The sequence below is a fragment of the Balaenoptera physalus genome (genome assembly GCF_965194825.1).
Source record: "Balaenoptera physalus genome assembly, chromosome: 5".
Taxonomy (NCBI): domain Eukaryota; kingdom Metazoa; phylum Chordata; class Mammalia; order Artiodactyla; family Balaenopteridae; genus Balaenoptera; species Balaenoptera physalus.
In genome coordinates this window covers 111,433,406-111,456,284 of record NC_138884.1, presented here as the reverse complement: position 1 = coordinate 111,456,284, position 22,879 = coordinate 111,433,406, and the positions used below count along the sequence as shown (strand labels likewise).

Genomic DNA, 22,879 nt, shown 5'->3' with positions numbered 1-22,879 from the left:
ATTTTATTTCAAATGTTGGCTTTCCCGCCATGTCAGCCCACCCACTCTCCTTTTAGTCACTTTCTTTGCCATCATCTTGTTTTATATTCCTCATATACTATCCAAAATGGTTTGCTTGTTTACTGTCTGCCTCTCCACCCAACAATGTTAATTCAGAGCTTCCTTATCGGTGTCCTGCCTCTTTTTGCTGCATCCTCTGGGGCTGGTGTGATTGCTAGTACACAGTGGGTACTAGAGATGATATTTGCTGAATGAACACATCGAATGTTGTGGAAAGTCAAATGACTGAAGGCACTGAGAAAGGCTTTTAATTCAGCAGAAAGAGAAACTTAACAGTCTGTCCATTTATGAAAAAGACTGTGTCAAAAAGTAGTGAGTTTTCCCTCCCTAGAGGGTCAAGCAGAAACCAGATGTTAAGACGGGGACTCAAAATTTCTCATGGCGATTGGACAAGATCACCCGAGAGTCTAAAACATATTTTCATTACAAAAGGAGGAGAAGCAGTGAAATAACCCTTCAAAAATATTTTAATTTTCTCCTTAAGTCTTCTTGCTACATAATTCACATAATGACCTAGATTTCAAATGTAACTAATACAATATATTTGCTCTCAGTCCCACCACTGGAGTATATTCGTGGATAAAATGAAATAACTAGAATATTTAACAGGAGGGAAATTCAGTGCATCGGGAACAGTGACACCTGCGGTCCCTGTGCCTGCAGGAAAAACTTCCCAGTCTCTCAACAAAAGACAGTGACCCAGCTGGCACAGGTGAGAATCTCCTCGGATAACAGGGACGATCAAAACATGGGGACCCAAGTTGTCTAAGGGATCTGACGAAAGGGTTGGAAAGAAATAGATTCCTCCCTGGGTGCCCACTGTGTTTCAGGCAGTAGGCCCTCGTGTATAAATTATCTCCCCTAATACTTGTAACGATAGTAAGAGGTGGTTAGTCTCCTTTTATTTTATATATATTTTTAAGCAATGAAAAGGCAGTGTGCAGTAGTAGAAAAGCAAAGAAGCTTTTGTAATTGGACAGACCCAGGCTAGAATTCTTATACCTAACTGACCTCAGGTAAGTTTCTCAACTCTCTGGGGCTCAATGTGCCTTTCTGCAAAATGCACTAAAATCTACTTCATAGGGATGCCATCGTGACTCAATAAGATTACCCACGCCAAAGAGATAGTGCAGTGCCTGGCACTCAGTGGGCATTCAGTGAATGTTAATAGCCTGTCTCTCTCCCCAAGGCAGACATGGAAACATGCTATTAAGGTTAAATGACCTTCTCAAGGTCACAGAACCAGGAAGTGTGATGACTAAAATTCCGCAGGCCATCTGTAAAGCCCATTGTGCTGCTTTGCCTTTGAATGGAGATGCCTTCTGTGGGCAGCGGCAAGTGCATTTCAGGCAGAGGGGAGAGCTTACTCCAAAGAATGATAACATAGCAGGAAGGATAAGAGCTCTTGTGCTGCTCTACAAGACCTGTTTCTCTCCAAGCATCCCCGAGTATTGAGTGATTTAATTTTCTGGAATGCACTGATACCTGAGCCAAGACAGTTTTGTCAGAACTGTCATTTCCATATCTAACCAAACTTCTGAGCAATTAACAGTATAGGATTTTTTGTTCATCTTTAAGAGAAAAAAATGTCTTCACTTTTACCTTTGCAATGCTAACTTAAGAGCGCATGGCAGAGCTGTCAAATTTCCATCCTTGGCAGATCATCTTGGAAACCAAGAAAGAGGAAACAGATTTAGCTCATGCCTGTCAGTCTACAGAAGGACAGTGAGATCTCAAGACTAGCATTAATATTTATTTTCTTGAAATTGCCTACACATGACACTTGTCATCCAGTGTTGACATTCACTTTTGTTTGGATTCACTTATGGTAATTGCTGTGAGGTAGGATGGGGTGGAAAGAGTCCAGGGTAGAAAAGACCCCAGGTCAGTCCACATAATGTTAATAAGTTTCTCTGGGCCACATTGGCTACCTGGGAAAAGGAGGAGTAATTGGCCCTGTTTTCCCCTTGAAAAAGATCAGGACTCTTCCAACACTCCCTCTTCCAGACTTTCTATGCTCTGTTGCTTCCATGGCATGGCTGGGAGGTTCCATATATAAAGGTTACCTGCATAATGAATGTAATTCTTCAGGATTGAAGGAAGGAGGGACTTGGGCCAACCAGGGAGGGCAGCATGGTGGGGCAAGGCTTTAGGGCCAGAAGATTTCAGTCACAGTGTTTTGCCGAGCTTCTGAGAATTCCATGACACCATGAAGATGATAAAGGCAAACTGCCCCATAGGTAGTCTGAAGTCAACCCATACAACGTTGTTTTCCAAATTAGTGAGAGATTAGGGTTGAAGCATCTAGAAAGGAGTTGCAAGTGGGAGGTGACTAAAGCATCCCCCCAGGAGCTCTGTCTGTCCCATGACAATCACCAGGAACAGTGCTTTGCAAACTTGACACGTGCACACTGACCCGCTAGAGATCTAGTTCAAAATGCAGATTCTGATCCAAGAGTTCTGGGGAGAGGCCTGGGAGTCTGTGTTTCAATAAGCTCCCAGGAGAACTGGTCTGCCCACCCATAGCCCTCGGAATGGCAAGAATTCAGTGAGCTTGGAACAACTGTGTTCATTCACATTCAGATCCTGATGCCCTTGGCCTTGGGCTGAGAAGGCTGATGTGCCTTTGGATTTTGTTTCTTATGATTGTTGGGGCAGTTTGTTTTTAAATCCAGGTTTGGAACCACCTGCAGCAGACAAAATAGAGAGGGATCAGTCCGGTCACAGAGGTGGTGTTATCTGTGGAGGGGGGCAGAGGGGAGATGTTGGAATTCAGAGGATTTAGAGCCAAAAACCCAGGCTCAAATCTCAGCTCTATAACCTAAAATCCACAAGACAGTATTGAAATCTCAGAGCCTTAGACTGAATGCCTTGGCCCAATATATACCAATTTTGAGGATTAAATAGAACAGTCTATGTGGTGCTTACGAAGTTGCCATATTGCCTGGCCCAAGGCAAGCCCTTCAATCGTGGTAGTTATTTTTGTCCCTAAAAAAAGAAGGCTGTGTGGTATAAATGGGAATCAAGGATGATAATTAGTCAAACGCATTTGTTCACGATCCAAAGTACTGCAGTGACTCAACCAGACAGAGGCTTCAAGAAGAAAGGACAGTGACACACAGAAGCAATCCAGGCTCTCTATCTGGGGAGGGGGCACCCAGAGGGTCCTCCGTGAATACCCCCTGCCTGAGTGATGGGCAGCCATATGTGCGCAGTGGGGAGGCCCCCAGGAGGGCTGAGGAGGAGGGGCTACTTCTCCTCAACATGTTTAATCTGTGGTGCTGTGCACAGAAGGCAGCAGTGACCTAAATAAATCCTTCATTAGAAGCAGAAACACACTGGCACAGGCAGAGTTCTGTGACAGGAGGGCGGACAGGGCCTCTCTTATTACTCAGTGCGGCTGAGTGGAAAAGGGGGCCGTGCTAGCAGACAGGAGACAGGAGCTGGGCTGCCTCAGTGCACCTGGATATGCACGGCTCGATCCCTGCCCCCGGTGTGACCCAACCTCCCAACAGGTACCATCTGACTGTGGGAACCTCCCTGGCTGAGGTGGACGGCCATGATCACCCCACAGATGGCCAGCACCTATGAAATCTATACATTTCCCCAGAAATGGCAAGGAAAGAACACAGAGCATCAGAGGCCAAAGAACCCTGCGCTGTCATCTTGTCCTGTCCGTATCCCTGTTGATGGGGAAACAGGTGGCCACAGAACGGGAACCCCAAGGTCAAGTGTGTAGGGGCTGAAATGAATCAGAAAGCAAGGTCTCCTGATTCCCATGCCACCGGGGCTGAAACACATGGGAATCTGTGTTTCTTTTATGTTGGGACAGGGAACATTAGAATACTTTGCAGCTGAAAATACGTATATACAAGCCAAAGTAAATTCTTCCCCTGGGTGGGCAAAGGTAGAGGGCAGATCTGTCTCATTTCTTGAGCCAGACTGTACAGAGTGAATTTTGTTTCCCCCCAAAATTCAGAGGTTGAAGCCCTTATCCCCAGTGTGGTGCGTATTTGGAGATGGGGCCTTTGGGAGGTAAGTAAATATCGATGGAGTCCTGAGGATAAGACCCACAATGGGATGAGGGTCCTTATGAAAAGAAGAAGAGAGATTGGTACTCTGTCTGCCACTTGAGCACACTAGGAGACGGCAAACATCTGCATCCAGGAGACAGCTCCCACCAGGAACGGAATCTGTTGGCATCTTGGTCTTGGACTGCCCAGACTGGAGAGCTGGGAAAAATACATTTTTGTTGTTGTTTAAGCCACCCGGTCTATGGCATTTTGTTACAGCTACCTGAGCAGACTCATACACAGCCCTTAGAAGAAATAGTAAAGAAAAAGAGTCTGCTTGCGGCTGCTTCCACTGTGTAAGTTTTCCCAGGGGTAGCACACAGCGGTCTCCTGGACCAGGCAAGTGATACCAGCCTAGGAAGCCTGCTGGCCAGTGGGGATGGCAGGAAGCAGCCCTGTGTGTACGTGGCCTGTCTAAGGAGCCAGCTGCTGTCAGCTCCGGCAGATGTGGCTGGAGACAAGAGACCCGTGTGGGCTGATCTTTGGATTTTTCAAGATTGAACGATGGATATGTATGTGAAAACTCCTGATTATTATTATTTATGAATGTAATAAATAGCTATCAGTTGCCAAGACAGGTGAAGATGAAAAAAAGAAAAGATTAGAAAGCAAGTCTGCAAAGACTGATGCCTCAGGTCTCTACTTTGCCCACAGGTGCCCCCCCAAACTTTTACAAGGCACCTATGATGTTTCTAAGATTATACTGAGTTCCTGGGGACACAGAAATAACCCAGTGACCGCCCTCAGAGCACCCTGTAAAGTAGAAGATACAGGTGGAAGGAGACCTGCTACCGTGTTCAGTGTGGGCAGGGATTAGGCACAGCTGCATCAGAGCCCAGGGGAGAGAGGCCACACAGGTAGAAGACCAGGGCGGGCCTGGTGCCGGTCTACCAAAAGGTGATCAATGGCCGGGTATAACCCGGGAGGAGGCTTGGGGTCTGCTCAGCAGGCAGTCCCCCAGGGACAATCATCCCAAATGGAGTTTGTAGCAGAATCAGGGCAGGGCAGGGCAGGTTGCGGGGACTCAGGCTGTGCTGGGGTTGGCTGTGGAGGTACAGTCTATGGGGGAGGGTGACAGATACGAGGCTGCAGGAGCCAGCAGGGGCCACGACTTGAGATTCGGAAACACAGTGGAGGGAAAAGAGCCATGGCAATGGAACAAAGCAAAAAGTGCTGAGCTTGAATCCCAGCAATACCACTCACAGGTTCCAAGATGGGGCAAGTTAATGGAAAATCTTGGAAACTACTGCTCACTTTTGGTCCAAGAGCTTGTTTTTGTCTTTGCTTTGGATATGCATGTTCTTGGTTTAATATGATCATTTAAAGGCAGACATTTAAGTGAGAGCTTAGTACTGACCTTGAAACACGCCGGGGGTGCAGTGAGGACTAAGACATCCCTGGCTGCAAGTCGCTGAGAGGGAAACAGGCATGGACAGAATTAAAGCATGGTGCCATGGCTGGTTTTGATTTTACATTGTCTGTATTTTTGTTTTTTTTCCTTTTTTGAATTAAATTGCTGCTGTTCCTGTAACAGCACTGAATACAGCAATGGTGGTGCATGGCTTTTTCCTCCATCCCCCCGCATACACATAGGGCTGTGATTTCTGTCCATCCCTTACTTAAAAATTCTTTAAAAACACTATTCAAGTTAAATATTCCTTTATTCTTAAGCTTCAGGTTTTACAAAATGAATTAGTGTCTCATTTGCCTCTGATTTGAGCTTGAACTTATCTATAATGAATTTACTTTAAACAGGAAACACCTACCTTATTATCTCAGTCATCTTGAAATCTTTAAATGCCATTTAATCTATCGAAAAGATCTTGCACTAGACACAAGCTTCTCTGTGATCTCTTGTTATCTCTTGTTATATTTTCAGTATCTTCAGATTAAATATAACACTCTACAATAATTTCAATCATCGTCAGCCTGGTCATTTATTCTTTCTGAATGTTGCTGCAGAGTGATTTATGGTTTCTTCTTTTAAAATATTTTCAATTTATTATGACTGAAATAACATATTTGAAACGATCTGGCATCTGAGGGAGACATTCAGGAATCCTAAGATGAATTACAAGAGCTCAGAGGGGGCAGGCTGGTGGTTAACAGTGTGGGTTTGAATCCCATCTCCATCCCTTACTCCCTCTGTGTGACCAAGAGCAAGTTACGTGTTCTCTGTGTGCTTCGTTTCTTTTTTTTTTTTTCACCTGAAATGTAGGGATGGTTACAGTATTAATTTTGTAGGATTGTCATGAGGCTTAAAGGAGATATTTACTACATGAGTGCTAAGAAGAGGGCCTGGCATATAGAAAACCCTCACCAAATGTCATCATCAGCCCTGGCAGGACTGTTTTCCACCATAGTGGCTGATAAAGGTCTTATTCAGGTAGTCAATATTGCTAACACCGATCATTTCAGGCAGATAAAATGCATCTCCACAAAGTCACCTTTGCTTGAAAGGACCAGTGCACAAGAGTGAGCGTGGTGCTGAGCTGGCGTCAGGAGCTGGGGTCTAGTCCCAAGTTCTGTCCTGACTTCTGTGTGACCTTGGCCAAGACAAAGAAATACTCTAAGCCTCTTTTACAAAAGGAAACAATTGGCCCACAAATGCTAAGAACATCCGCCCTCTTATACCTATCTACAATGCAAAGGCTTTAGAGAATTAAGAAACATTCTTGACTATCAAAGCAAGATACTATTATCCCCTAGGGGCAAGACAGGAATAAAGACACAGACCTACTAGAGAATGGACTTGAGGATATGGGGAGGGGGAAGGGTAAGCTGTGACAAAGTGAGAGAGTGGCATGGACATATATACACTACCAAACGTAAAATAGATAGCTAGTGGGAAGCAGCCGCATAGCACAGGGAGATCAGCTTGGTGCTTTGTGACTACCTAGAGGGGTGGAATAGGGAGGGTGGGAGGGAGGGAGACGCAAGAGGGAAGAGATATGGGAACATATGTATATGTATAACTGCTTCACTTTGTTATAAAGCAGAAACTAACACACCATTGTAAAGCAATTATACTTCAATAAAGTTGTTAAAAAAAAAAAAGATACTATTATCCAAAATTCCAAACAAAACAATTACTGTTAAAAATAAATCATAAAGTTTTGTCACTTGGCATCAGTCTAACATTTCATGGGTTAAAGGTAGCAACATGTCTTGAATTTCTACACTGCTAAAGTCCTTTTGATATAAGGGAAAATAATACAGCTTCTAGCAGGAAAGACTGTCCCCTTGGGTAGGGTCTCCCAAACTACCTGCTGCTCTGGTTCTATTCAGATCGTATTCAGCGTTCATTTAACAAATATTAATTGAACGTATCACCTGATTAAGAGGTGGATCAGCTAGATTAGAGAACCATCTCCAAAGGATGCTTAGTCACCACCAGAACAAAACAAGATGAAGAAAAATAGCATTATATAAAAGGCTTCTCAGTGATTAGAAGATATACAATTAAACCAAGCCCTTCAGGCTGGGGTAGGGGCTGAGGGGTTGTGTGTGGTGAGATAAGCCTTCCCCACACCCAACTCCAAAGGGTCAGCTTCAGGACCTTCTAGGCTGGATAGAAGCAGTGGACTCTAGGGCTTTTGCTTGTGTAAGAGAGGGATGTAAGTTTGGGAGTGAGCAAAATTGCTTAAGACAACAGGAAAGGGCTGAGGGCTGCCACAGGGGTCCATTTTCTTGGTTCTGACCACACATAACATTCAGTCTCTCCCTAAATAAATGAAGATGCAACTTTTGAAGAATAGTTGGACGTGTAAAAACCCAATTATCAGCCTGCTCAGCGTAGCCACAATTCAGCCAAGCCCTAAATAGACTTGTTGTGTATCAGGCACTGGGGAATTGGAGACACAGCTTGCATCCTGTTCCTTCCCTCAAATAACTCAGGTACACGCAGGGGTGTAGGGTGTACTGGGAGGCAAATGGAGGGAGAGGAGGCAAAATGTGTGATGACTGCACTAAGGTTAGGGCTGAGAGATGGCTACAGATATGCTGCTTATTAGCAGAAAGATTCATAGATAACAATAATGGGTAGACATCACACATCAAATTATTTTGGTCTTATTAATGTGTCAAGAGACGAGAAGAATTGTAATAGAGTTACATTTAGAAATAGTTTGTTTTGCGTTTCAAAATCAAAGATGGAAAGTGGGGTGGGAATGAGTTATCATGTCCCAATAACTGTATTTCTTTCTCCAATTCTTAGTGAACAAGAAGGAAAAAGCAAAGGCATTGGAAGAGGGAGTGAACAAACAGAGGTCTTCATGTGATTTTCTACATTGCTCTTTGTTTTCTGGTGTTGATTAGATTTGATGGAACTTCAGTAGGGCTCATCCATGGGATTCCCCATTCCAGTTCCTTCTGAAAGGAATCTGCTGCATAAAATTGTATGTGTGTGGGGGGGGGGGGGTGGGGAGAGAGAGGGAGAGAGAGAGAGAGATAGGTCCAATGATGAACTAAGTTTTCAAGACTTCTGCAACTTTCACACCCTCTCAAGGCTATCAATGCACTAACGAAGCTAACACGTGTCTTGAGGTCCTGCCCATGTGATGCTTCCATGACAATGTTTCCAAAGTTGTCAAAGAAAAAATCTGACTGTGTCCCCCTTGATCATTGAGCCACATTGCTTTCCCACTTTGACAACTACCTTCATTCCCCCATCAGCTGGTAGGAACATGCAGGCCTGGCTTTGTACTCCAGATTAGGACCAAACTCAAACTAGCATTGGTGTCCAACATGCCAGGGAAAAGAAGGGGCTTGGTTCAAATTAAATGAGGTTTTGAAGATTGTGCTGAAGTTTATGGTTTGGCTTTCCACAAGTCTCCTTCAAATGTTTAGAGTCATAGGGAGAAAGACATTTAGTGTGAGTCACTAAATTAGATATCAAGAAGATTTCTTCTTACACATATTACTCTCCTTCTTCCCTCAGACACCACACCCAGGAGTCTATGTGATTGGCTCAGGACACAGACACCAGGCCTCCTGAGGGCAGGTCCCTTCCGGGCATTGCCCAGGGATACAGGAAGGAGACAGGTGTCCCCCTCAGCCTCCAGGAGACCACTGTGGAAGGGGAAAGATGGATGTGGAAATATATACTTACAGCCCAATGAGATGGAGGAGACTCTGGGGTAGACACTATTTTAGCAACTTAAAGGAGGCCAGGAAGGGGAAGTTTGTGACATGCTTCGTGAAAAAATACCTAAGAAACATTCAGAGGTCTGATGAGGACAAAAGCCAAGCTCACCGCTTTTAACTGACATCCAGGGTAAAGTATATAAACAGAAAAATAGAGAAATAAATAGAACAGTGTGGGAAGATCAAAGCAAGTGAGTTGATATCTGCCGGGGTTTAAATCCTGGCTTAGTTATTTGATCACGGAAAAGCTACATGCCTCCCTGGGTCTTATTTTTTCCCATCCAAAGATAGGGTATGCTTCCTACCATGTTGAGTAGCTATAAGAATTAAATGAGATATTGCAGAAAAATACCTTAGTCCACCTGACACAGGGTTAGACCCTCAATACATAGGAGTTCAATAAAATTAGTTCAATCAACAGTAGTATGATGAATTAGCTTGAAGAGAAAAATAAAAGGACAATAATAGCAATGAAAATTCAGATTTTTATAACTAGGCTGCTCAATAATTGTCGTAAGTAAAGAAAGGAATTGCAACATTCCAAAAATTGACAAAGAAAAGCATTCTTAGGAAAAAGTGGAAAATTTTGAGTATTGAGAGCTATGCAGAGAGAGATAGATGACAAAGAAAACAGCAGAATGAAAAGCACAGAGTGGCTCAATCTAATGTTTTTAAAGGACAACAATTATGAGCTAATTACCCTTTGCACCATCTTTGCAGAGGACCGTAAAGAACTATTTAAGTGAGAAAAGGCAGCAGGTGAAGGCAATTCTGAACACGTGAGATTGTTTAAATCAGCAGGGCCCGGTGGCTTGTGTAATCAGAATCGTCACTAATGGCTCCATGCCAACCCCGAGCCCTTCTGCTGCATCTGCTGGAATTTGTGTGATGGAGGAAGCGTGGCTGGGATCAGAGCAAGGCCAAGGCCGGCTCCACTTTCAAGACTAAACAGTGTAGAGCCTTCCCTGGGACAGGGGCCTCCCAGGCTAGGGGAAGGCTTATGCACACAGGGCTGCCTGCAGTGAGAGGGCTCGGGAAAGGACAGAGCGCCGGGCGGCACTCACTTTACCCAGAGGACATTTTCTGGGGTCACTTTCATTCCTTGGTGGGTCACTAAGGACAGCTGCCTATCTGAGCTCAAAAAATCTGAACTAAAACATCAGGCTTCTCTCAAAGACTGATGTTTCTGTTTATGATAACTGTACTTTCACTTCCCAGCGGCACATTCTGTTGAGCAATCCTGCACTGAGATCGGGGAGCAGGCAGGAGCGGGTGCAGAGCTCTAAGAGCAGTGGTTTATCCTGCTCTCTGGGGGCAGCTGTTTCCTGAGGGATGCGGTGAAGCCCACAGCAATCACAGCAATGTCACGGCGCCAGAAGGAGCCAGGAGAACTGAGAAGCGACCCCACATCTCAGTGCCTCCTCCCTCGGCGGCTTGTCCCACTCAGGTTGGTGGCAGGACTCTGCCCACTTGAGGCTCTCAGAGACCTAGAAAGACAGTGCAGGCCATCACGCCAGAGTGGGGAGAAAATGCACAGAACCTCAGCTGGCCCTTCAAGCTCCAGGAAGTGACACTTCGCTTCCTCTTACTTTCACTGCCCACAGCAAGTCACAAGGCCATCTGATCTTCAGAGAGCAAAAATGCAACCCTACCCTGTGCATGGGAGAGAGAGAGCCGCAGAGCTGCCACATGCAACTGCCACATGCACGTTATTTATTATGGATGGAGCTGGGGGGTGGTGGTTGGAGAGCATCCAGGACAGACCTAAGGGAAGGACAGAGCCTGGAGCTAATAATAAAGGGGGAAGGGCTTCCCTGGTGGCACAGTGGTTAAGAATCCGCCTGCCAATGCAGGGGACACGGGTTCGAGCCCCGGTCCGAGAAGATCCCACATGCCGCGGAGCAACTAAGCCCGTGCGCCACAACTACTGAGCCTGCACTCCAGAGTCCACGAGCCACAACTACTGAGCCTGCGCTCTAGAGCCCACGAGTCACAACTACTGAGCCCGTGTGCCACAACTACTAAAGCCCACGTGCCTAGAGACCATGCTCTGCAACAAGAGAAGCCACCGCAATGAGAAGCCCGCGCACTGCAACAGAGTAGCCCCCACTCGCTGCAACTAGAGAAAGCCCGCATGCAGCAACGAAGACCCAACACAGCCAAAAATAAACAAATAAATAAATTTTAAAAAAAGGGGGGAGGCTGTCAGAGGGAACAGCATGGGCAAAGGGTGGAATATCCACGTTCCTGATTTATCTGGGGAAACAATGGGCAGTCCTGTGGTCAGAACACAAGGTGTGTGTCAGATCAGAGGATGGTGAGGGACAAGGCTTGAAAGATTAGAATGTGAATGCCATGCTGCAGGACTTGAATTGCATCATTACTTGTATCATATGTTTAAAAAAACCAAAACAGCAAAAGAAAAGCTAGGTTTTGAGCACCCACTCTGGGCATTAAATGTTCCCTATGCACCACCACATTTAATCCTGACAAATCAGAATTAAAAACAGAATATATTGGGTTCTTAGGTTTTTTTAGTCAACAGTTATTTCTTGGGAACAGATTAAACATTAAATAAGTGTATGGAAAAATCCATAATTAAAAGTCACAGAGTATGTGAGGTTTAGAGAGACGATTACCTTGCCCAAAGGGATGCTGTGATGTAGCAACATGGATGGGCCGAGATCTCATCTATGTTTAAGTGTCCTGCACTCAAACACTAATACGGTAAATCATGGGGCTCCATGGGACATTCTTCCCCAAGGGACAGGGCAGGGACCTGATTCTATTTGTGTTTTGCAAAGATTGTTCGGGTCAGGGCTGGAGAAATTAACATAGAGAAATACTGCAGATGCAAATGGTTGTAAAAGTTATGGAGCTGGGGAGGGAAAGAAAAGCATAACCTGGAGAATACAGGATTTGTATTTCAGCTGAAGACAGAAATAAGAGATGTTATGAAGCGGAGCAGGAGCCATTGCCAATTGCAAGATACAAACATAAATGTCATAGTTGCTCAAAGGCAAGAGGGATCAATTCAGGATGACCGTATTCAATTAATTGGCCTCTTCCACAGTTTCAAATGTCTGTGGCCTTAGTTTCTCCTTCTGTAATGCTGGCCTGTGGGCAAATTTTTGGCTAATGGGACCTACCGGGGAATCTTCTGCAGGCTTTTGAGAAAGGTTTCCTTCCCCGATTAAAAGAGTTCCCCAACCTTCCTCCCTTCCTATGTTAGAGCAAAGGGATGAGCGAGGCTGTTGGGGGCACCATGGGCTTCTCACCACCTGGAAAGGGATCAGGAAGGCAATACACAGCTAGAGTCTTAGCAACATTCTTGATCTGCTTTTCACACAAAATCAGGCTTACCAGCAAGAAGAGCTAATGATCACTACTAAGTGCTGCATTATACACACTTCCTTGGTACCAGACTCTCAAATCAGTGTTTCACATATGTTATCAAATGTGATTCTAGCAGCAAAAAGTCCATGAAGAAGTATAATTCCATTTAACAAGGCAACCAACGCTGGGAACAGCGTTTTCCCCGATGTCAAACACCTCAGATAATACACTACCTTCTGGAGCAGGGGCAGTTCTTTTTTGTGACCTCCAAAGTGCTCTGGCCCCAAGGATGCTCCCACCTGGCTGAACAACTGAGGAGGACGGACCTGTCCCCCAAGAAAAGGTCAGTTCCTCTGATGTGTGGTGTGGAAAGTGCTTAAAGATCAGAAGGGAGGGAACCATTTCACAGGGAGAAATAGGGGCAGGAGAGATGCCACCTTGAAACTCTCTCTAATAAGAGTCCATGTTTAATGAATGGAAATGCAAAACTAAACCCAAAATAACAGACCCACCCCTCGCAGCAAGAGGAGGACCAAGAGGGGCACAGTGGCTGTTCCCTCCACACAATGTCACTGGGTTCCCTTGGGTTCAGTTGTCATCTAGGACTTTATGCTGTTACAGAGCAGGGGGAAAGGTTCCAGTTTCTCTATTTCCATCACGTTCCACATTCTTTACAGTTTCACCATTACAGTTCTTGCATCCGTCCCTCAAGGTCATAGGTATTAAGCTGGGGTCCTGAGAAGCCTTGGGAGAGGGAGAGGGAGTGGCATTTACTTAAATGACTGCATTGGGACGGGATTTAACCAGGGACTTACTTTTACAAGATGTCACTGCACTTCCCTGGGCTTCAAATCCTGTCTTCTTACAATCCTTTTCTGCCCTGCTTCTCTCCCTTCTCTTCTCTTCCCTCCCTCTTCCCCAGGTTCTTGCTCCCTCCCTTTCTCTCTCTGTACTTTGTGTCTTCCCCTAACAGTAATACCTTTTCTACATTACTGCTTCTAAGCTATTGGCCCAGAAAATGAAATAATAAGATTTGTACGGATTATATAAATTAAGACTAAAGAAACAAGGGCAAAAGACTCAGAGAGTCTCCCATGAATATGATGCATGAGATTCAGTCCATGGTCTCTGTGACATGACATTGAGTTTGCAGTCTCAAGGTCTACACTGCTTTCTTTGGTCGTCTTATTAATAACATTTTTAAAAAAGCTGACTACGAGCCAGGCACCATGTAAATGCTTGACATTACTTATTTGGTTTAATGTGCACTAAGCAATCCTCTGTTATAATTTTAATTATGCCCATTTTGAAGATGAGGAGACTGAGGCTTAGGAAGGGGAAGTAACACCTCCTACTGCATGGCCGAGAAGTAGCAAAGTAGATCTAACCAGATCTCTCTGGCGGATTAAGACTACATCCTCACCACCATGCCGCTTTGCCTTCTTTCTGGTCCATATTCTGTATAAACATAATGCTAGTAAGCAGCTCAGGTTAAGTGAGGAGTTAGTAATATCAGATGCAACAGAAACTGATTATTTTGGCATGAGCAGTATCTCACTATAGAAGAAAGCATTAAATTCTGCTTGGGAAAAGTCTACCGGCAGCCAAAGTCTTGTTTATTGAGTTCCCCAGCAGGTTATTACCTGAAATGGAAACACATTTTCATGGCAATTCTCAGAACAACATATTCCAGCAGTCCTGGGGAGATCTCGGACTCAATTCATAACCCGAGTTCATCTACTTGGGAGGAGCAGGTCTGAAAGGCCCTCTCACTGTTTTATGAGCTTTGGATTCATCTGACGAGGGAGAAATTGCAGGTGTGAGTTTTCAAAGCACAAAGTATTCCTTCAGTGTACACTCAGTGGAACCCTTGTATGTGCCTCTAGTTCCAACTCCAGCCCTGCCGTAAATGAGCTCGGAGCAATATTGTTGAATAATGTGCTGTGTTAGCGGACTGAATGCTCCCCTGGTAGCCTCATGGGATTAAAATACCTTCTTCCCAAAGGGTATTGGGAATAATCTGGTGCATGCATGGGAGATATCCGACTAACTTATTAAATGCACTCAGAGATCTGACTTGTCCACAACTCTTCTGCTTCTTTTAGCAAACAAGTAAGCTTGCCTTGGTTTAATCTGTTGCTAAGCTCATCAGAGAAAACAGCCCTTCCTGCTCTCCTTGGATCCCTGGCTAAGTCATTTCACCTCCAAACTACTGTATTCTCCTCTCTGTAACTGCCTCCAGCTCTAGAACGTTCACCAAAGGCATCACCCAGAACTGTCACTGCAAGAATAGAGATGCTTAATAAAATATAGGACTTCTGGTTAAATTTAAATTTCAGAAAAAACAATCAATTATGTCTTAATATAGAGTATCTGGGATATACCTATACTAAAACAGTATATGCTGTTTATCTGAAATTAAAATTTAACTGGGTGTCCTGTATTTTTATTTGTTAAATCAGGCAACTCTGCATAAGAAGAATATAAGTTTTCTTGAGCACTACGCTAGGCATTTGATATGGGCCACCTCTTTTAATCCTCATTAGAATGTTGAAAAATCTGAAAAATCTGTCTATTTCTCAGGGTGATACAATCAGTAAGGAGGGGATCAGAAATGCCAACAGACATGACTTCAAACGCGATGCTGTTTCCACCTCAAGAATAACTCCGAAATCTAATCCCAGAAGCCTGTAATTGACACCTTTTCTGTCCTTCCTATCCGGGACACTGCGAAAAATCTGGTTGAAGACGTAATTTACATCAAGTGCAAGTGAGTTTTCCAGAGACAGTGCCAGCCTGCTTTCACTCCATGCCACTTGAGTATGTATTTTTCTGAGCACAGCTAGAAGAGCATGCCTTTTCATTTCAGCTGCATCTGCAATCACCTTTCTCCCACTGTATTTTAACTGCTGATGCAGGACTCTGATTTACTCTCCTAAACTAAAGAGTGAAGACATTTACATAAAGCAACCTTATTGCAGGGTGTACCTAATCTGCAGAATTCTAGGGGAAATTCAACAAGACACAAAACGCATCTCAGAAAGTGCTGAAATGGAAGTTCTTAACGAATCAAAGGAGACGTGAATGTTTGAAATCTAAATATATTTCTCCGCTTATAGAAAACTCAGTCCTCCAGGGGTTTAACCAATCTCCACCTTGAGTGATCTGCTCACTGCAGGCGGAGAAGCACAGCCCCTGGATCCAGGGTCTGCTGCCTTCGTTCTGAGGATCTAAGGAAAGTCGCTTCACTTCTGGACCTTGGTTTCCTTAAATACAAAATGAAGATGCTAAGAGCTCCCTGTCTCCCTTGAAGAACTGGGTACAGAAGAAAAAGGAGACAGTGGGTATTAACGTACTAGATGGAAGTAAAGAGTTATCATTTTCACTCTTTTCCTTTTTTTTCCATTTTTTTCCGTCCTTTTTAATCATTTTCATTCTTTTCATGCCAGAGTGCTTTGGAGCTGCCAGGATCTAATCAGGGAAGGGTTTGTGTTTAGCATGTCAGCTCTTCACCTGGGCTGACCACACTGGGAATCCCTAAAACCGACAAATGAGATCGCACCTCGGGCTTGGGGCCATATTTTGATTATCTTGTATCATCATCGTTCTTTGGCTTTTCTCTGCAAGCCTCTCTCTTTCCCCCATGAAGCCTTTCCTAATTCCCCCAAGCAGAAATGTTGCCTCTTGTTTCTTTTCTGAGCAACTACTTGGAACCAGACACACTGTTCTGGAAGCTGGTGGGAGAAACAAGCCTGCACCTCCAGATGCCTGCTCACACAGGGTGCATATTCTGATGGGGGCGTGAGAGATAGTGAGCAAGTTAACCAATGAAGTAATGAGAGGACTCCAGATAAACATCATGGCTACAAAACCATGCTGTGGGAGAGAGTACTGCAATGAAAGAAATAAATAGGTTGATTGTAAAGGTGTTCTCAAGGTACAGGCTTACCTGATGACACAGGCAAAGGCTCAAACAGGATGCATTTCTCAGCTCATATGTGAAAAAAAAAAAAAATGCTAATTTATCTGACTGCCATACTAAACTGTAAGTTCCTCAAGAATAAGAACTATTTTTTTAATTTTCTGCACAACTGCCCTGGCAACAACAGTCACTATTAATGGCTGGGCCGACTGGGGAGAGGGTGTACTAGAGTTTCAAAAATCTTAGAACACATTTTTTAAATACTTTGTTTTCGTGACACAAAATGAAATTTGGTAATAACACAAAATGTCATGGCCAGGTAAAAAAGGCTTTAAAAAAATCTTTACTGATGATGGGGTCCAGGATTCAAACAGGTTGAGAAGCACAGACCTAAACTGTTCCTGACACATATCAGATGCTCCATTAAAAAGATGCTGAATGCCAGCATTCTGAATGTCAAAACTCAATAGTTATGACACCCTTTCCACCCTCCTTGCTCACTTTAGCCATCTACTCTTTTGCTATCATTTATTCATGTCTTCCATTCTGGTCTACAATTTCCTTGAGGACCGTCCCTTGATTGGTTTTGTCTGTTAGTGGATTGTAGCACCTAATCCAGTGCCCGGCACCTGCTGGACACTCAATGAATGGGCTCAATAGTTGATTTCATTAAAATTAAGATAACAGTCTGTTATTAGGGGTTTACCCACAGTAGCAACTCCCAGAATATAATCCAGGGTCCAAATTCCCACACCCCAAAATCTTTTATTTCCGACAGTGAAACTTGACTTTGGTTATGCTGAGTCAGAGACTGAACTTAGAGATTCCTGCCCCCGCTGCCGAAGGTTTTACCCCAGCACCCTTACACTTCCTCTGATTTATTTTTATTCTTAGCACATCTCGATCTAATCTAGGACTGTCCTTACCCATCTTGCTTTTACCTGTCTCTTCCACTAGAAGACAAGCAGAAGGGCAAGGCTTTCCCTCTGTTTTATTTCCTACTGTGTCACCAGTGAGAAGAACAACTCCTGGTACATGATTGCAACTCAATAAACATATGTTAAAGGGATAAATGCAATTGGTGTAACTGCTTACAGGACAAGGAAAAGGAATACCGCAAACACAAATTCTGTAGACATGAAATTTAACTCACTGGAGCACTGTCTACACTACACTCCCAGCGTACCCTTGCCTCAATACTCCCAAGAACTGATTTTACTTAGCCTCATATTCCAACCAATTTCTTTTCTATCCCTGGAACCCAGAGGCCATAAATTGGAGGCCTGTGGGATACAGATGAGGAGACCTACCCATAGAATTGTTTTGAATTAGCAGCTGGTACTTAAAAGTCAGTAGATTCTACATAAAATTGTGAATTTGCAGCCTATCTTGGAAAAAAAAAAAATCAGATGTGGCAAGACAGGGCCTGAGGTCCCAACTTGTGTGCTGGGTCAGAGCTGCAGCCCCTCACCCCCCTTACCCTGATTGTTCCCAGGCCTGTTTTGCTCAGGCTGTTCCTTGCCTGGCTGCTGAAGGCATTTGAGTGAGCGACCCCTGCTGGAAAGTTACCAAAAAGCATGTAACATGGAAAAAAAAAAAAAAAGAAAGAAAAGAAAAGATGCCCACTGGGATCTATTTCAGTTATGTTTACGCTATTTCTTGGAAGAATAATGTATTCATTTTTCTAGAACTCTGGTGGTATCACATAACAACTGACAAACTATGGCCCAGTAAATATTATTCTAACGGCCTGAAAAAGCTATGAGCTTAATTCCCTGTGGGTAGAGGAAGCTGAGAATGCTTCATGCCAGAGGCAGGCCTGAAGACAAACTGTGAACGGCTGAGCATCAGCTGGTTACAATTCTGGCTAAATCAAACAGAGAAAGAATTTACTTGAAGACTATGAGTTACCTCTAGGAATTAATGAGAAGCTGAAAAGCCAGGCTTGGAAATGAAAAGGAATGGAGGGAACCTGGCACCAGGGAGCGTCAGGATAATGCCATAGGAATGGCATCCCTGGGACATCCTGTGACATTGAGGCTGCCGCTGACACCATTTGATTCATGACCCACGGTCATAAATAAACGCTCAATTGTCCTTTTGTCCTTTAGTTAGTCCCTCGAGATTCCAAGTCTCAGGTGGGATCATCCAGCTGAGCCCCAGTTCAAGGCACAGAGATGTGGACACAGAGGAAGAGCCCCCCCCCCCATGGAAAAGTCCCTCCATGAGGGGAGGGTGGTACCCCCCGAATAAGAAGGGTGTTTGGTTGCTGGGAAGCTTCCAAAATGCAGAAGTCCACTATGGATTAGGAGGAGATTTTAAGTGATGATGGGAGAGAGAGGGCAACACAGGCAGTACAGCGGAATGGAATGAGAACAGACAGACCTGAACTCCAATCTGGAATCCTTTGTACCCTCGGAAAATTAATTAACTTCTCTAATCAGCAGATTCCAAATCTTTAAAACAGAAATGATGCCATCTGCCTGTGTACAGCACGGGGTTGCTGTGAAGATTCAGTTCAATCGTTCATTCACTCACTTCGAAAATACTTATCGAGCATGTATTAGCCACTTAGCTAGGTCCTGGGGACAAATTTTGAACACCAAAATGCAATAGAGAGACACTTTATGCTGATGACAGAGGTAGACAAGGGAAACCCAGGTCATCTCCTGAAACTGATCATGTATCACTTTTCCCCAACTGATACACTCATCTGCAAGTTCCTCCTTTTTTGGTTAATCAATATCAGGGCCCTTCCTGAAACATATATTTCCTGAAGACATACGAAATGCATTAAGCTAAAAAAAAAAAAAAAAAAAAAAAAAAAAAAAAAGCTCAAAACTTTAACTCTGGTTCTACAAACAAGAAACTAATTGTTCTCAAAAGCCAGGAGCCCTGATGCTGGTGAATTTCAGGTGGCTTAATCACAAGGAGATAGTGGTCCATTATATGAAATCCTCTCCCTCATTTAATGTTTAGCATATGTAATTCACACAGACATTCACAAACTATAATTAAATTTAGCATTAAAATAGACCAAATGAAATTGGCAGGAAAAGCAAATTAAGTAACCTTGTGCATTTTTCACCAGTGTCTGAGAACTGCCCAAATGCTCTTCACATACATTTCTCTCTTTCTCATAATCTTTCAGCCTCTATTTTGCAGAGGAAAAACCTGAGGCTCAGAGAGTAAAAAATAATTTGCTTAGGGTCCTGGGGCAAGAAGCTGGCTCCAAATTCAGCTAGCACTCTTGCCATTCCCCACTGGAAAACGTTGGCCTTGCTAAGAAGCACTGGGTCATTAGTGAGGTTGAAGGAAGATACTTACATCAAAGTGATGGGGAAAAACCCAGATCTTTTCCAACACCAGCTGGAAAGTTACTGCATTTCCCACAGAGCAGCTAGAAGGTTGCTACTCTCCAAAGTTGCTACAGGCCTTTACTCCTCCAAGACTGTCTCTCACACAAGGACCCTGGCTTAGAAGCGTGCCCTGGAACCTGGATTCTCAGCTGTGACCCTGAAAACAGGCTCAGTTCCATCAGGACATCATTACCTTTTACTGTCCCTCTCTCCAAACTGGCCTCAATAGAGAGAACATGACTCTGTACTCCCTGTGGGTATGGGCCACCCTGGGTAGATGCCCTGTTCTGGGAAAGGCACTGTTTACCCATCAAGCAATTTTACATCAGCCAGTCCACACCCCTAGCCCCTTTCTATTCGCCATCAAATTTTAGTTCAAGATAAGAAAAGCTTCCACTTTGTGTTTCCCTTCAAGGAGCACTCCAGACTTTTCCAGTAAGAGGATTTCTTCTTTTCACAACAAAAGTGCATCCCCAATTATATTGTGGAGTCCAAGGGTTCCTGAACATCTGCAAAAGTGGAGGACTTGAAATTTCACACAAAGCACACCACAACACAGCTAAGAACCATGGACTTTTCCTGATGCCCTTTGCAAGTTCAAGGTAGCACTTTCTCACCAGTTTCCCGAGCAAAGAATTTCCCATCTTCAAGCTACGGTGCCCTGAACAGCCCGCAGCTTCAGCCTGGATCTCTAGCCCGGAAACACCGCTCAAGATGCCTCCCTAAGGGATCCTCACTGGATGTTACCTCCGTAACTAACTGCTTCGACTTAAGAGTGCTTAGTCACGAAGTTGCTGATCCCAGTCAAACTCGGCTGAAAGAGTTAGAAAGGACCCGCTGAAGCCCTGAAAAGCTCCTTGAGAAGCTGATCTTTCTCTGCCTAGCGCTGGAGAAACCTTATGTAACACAATGGTCCATTTCAATGTTACTTCTACAATCCTATGGGAGGGGAAAAAAAAAAAATCTAAGCACTGGAAACACAAAGAGTAACGTGGGGATTTGTAGCAGAAGCGTCCATCTCCTGGAATTTCACTGGGTCACGCTTATTCGAATCGCACCCAATCGTTACTGAGAAAGCGGAAGGCAACAATAATTCCGAACGCCAAAGAATGGGCTTCAGAAATGCAGGGAGGCAGAAGTTGGGTTATCTCCCCCTCCTTTTTCTTTTAACATGAAATTCCTGAAATTAACACTTGAGTGGAACTTGGTTAATTACATTTCAACAAAATAAGGTAAGATTTTGCAGCAAGGCGAGAACGCCCGTGTAGGACCCAAAGGATCCTGCATGTAAAAGGGCTGTGGCCACTAAAGTCGGTCAAGCACCTGCGCCCGGGCCCTAAGGAACTCTCCGGGGATCGGCTCCCGCAGCGAGCGGCGGGCGGAGCAGCCGAGCCGCTGGTGCCGGGGCTTCGAGAGCTCAGGCTGCAGAAGGAGGAGTGGGGCGCACTCCATCCTCATCCCTTGGCTGCTCCGCGCGGCTGCTCCCTGCTAGCAGGGGACCGCTTCGGGGAGCGCAGCGAGAAGACAGTAGATTTGGAGTCGCCTCCCCAGAATCCCCCCAAAAGCATCTCTGTACAAGTAGTGGATAAAAATAGCCGGCGGACAACGCTGGGGGGAGGAGCGAGACTCGCGCAAGACAAGGAACGGATACAACTGGTCCTGCAAAGTGGAGGGCGGAGGAAGAGGGATGAAATCCCCTCCCGAGAGAGGGGCCTGGGAGTGCGAGGAAGCGTGGACTCCCGGCCGGCGGAGGGGATGAGATGGAAGACTCACAGAGCCGGCAAACGTCCGCGGAGCAGAGCACAACTCACACCCCGCGCGCTGCATCCCAGCTCTTGCCCCCGCTCGCTTCTCCATCCCATTTTTTTTTTTGCCGGCTCAGGAAGCGGCCCTCCGGCTCCCGGAACAGAAGGGGGAGCAGCGCGCGGTCGGCCGCCTGGCTCGGAGGGCGCACCTGGAGACACCAGGCTCCGCGAGTGTGCCCCTGGTTCTGAGCCGGGTTCTACGCGTTCCCACCGCGGGTTGGCGCCCCTCCTCCCCTCACCTTCATCTGCCGTCACCACCCAAGGTGCTCGAAATAGAAACAGATGCAGGGAAAAAAAAAAAAAAAAGAGTAGAAAGTAACACGAAAAATCAGAACCGTGCATAATCGGCATTAGGGGAAAAGGGTACGTAACTGCCTGTCGCCTCGACCTCTGCTCCCGGGCGTCCCCGCCCCTCGCGAAACGCCCCATCTCCGCTCCGCTCCAAAAGCAAACCAGACCAAGGTTTCCCCACCCTGGACGCTCCCTCAACAGACTGACTTTTTGCTGTATCCGCGCCCCAACTTCTCAGCCAGAGTGGTACCCGGGCTCCGCTGCGATTTGCGCTCCTGCTACCCCTCACGGTCGGTCCTAGAGAGAAGCCTCGGGCAGGAGCGAACCTCCTGACTCTGCTAGGGAGTAAGGGGGAAAAAAGAATCCAATCCACCAAATCAGAAACCCGGATACCTGCCTGTAAAAACCAGTCCCTGAAGACTTGCACAGCTGAGGGACCAAGTCAGAAGGTTAGGAGGATGGGAAAACCTCTGGCCTCTCCTTCCTTTTCCCCCCAATGTACACTCCACTTGCTCCAGCCTCAACTCACCTTGGGCTCTGCTCTTGCCCTAAGTCCGGGCTGCCAGGTCAGGGCACCTCCACGGCCCCTGGTCTCGCCACTCCCCAGACTGACGGCCCTCGCCTCGCGCGCTCCTCACTCACCTGAGCTGCGCCGCCTTGCAGCCGGTCTGGCGCCCGAAGTCGGCTCTCGGGCTTGGCCATGGGCAGCGCCGTGGAGCACGGGCGGCCGGCGGAGCGAGCCTCGGGACGACCTGGGCAGGCGGGTGAGGCACGGGCGCAGGCACCCACTGAGACCCGGCAGTGGCGGAGGTTCTTGGCTGCCCGCGAGCCGGGGACTTTGCAGGCGCGAGGCTAGGCTATCAGACCCGAGGAGGGGAGGAGCAGGAG

The 22,879-nt window shown here is 45.6% G+C and overlaps 1 protein-coding gene across 3 annotated transcripts in view; it reads right to left on the bottom strand.

Annotated features, from left to right (window-relative positions):
* Nucleotides 1-22,822, bottom strand: part of HS3ST1 (heparan sulfate-glucosamine 3-sulfotransferase 1) — a 55,668-nt gene extending 32,846 nt beyond the window's left edge. For 2 of the 3 annotated variants that reach the window (XR_014263695.1, XM_082462014.1), the window contains exon 1: nt 22,634-22,822. The gene's annotated coding sequence lies outside the window, so the exon portion shown is untranslated. Of the gene's footprint in view, nt 1-22,520 lie in introns of all 3 variants that reach the window. The other variant, XM_082462015.1, reaches the window with a different exon arrangement.
* Nucleotides 22,823-22,879: the final 57 nt, after the last annotated feature.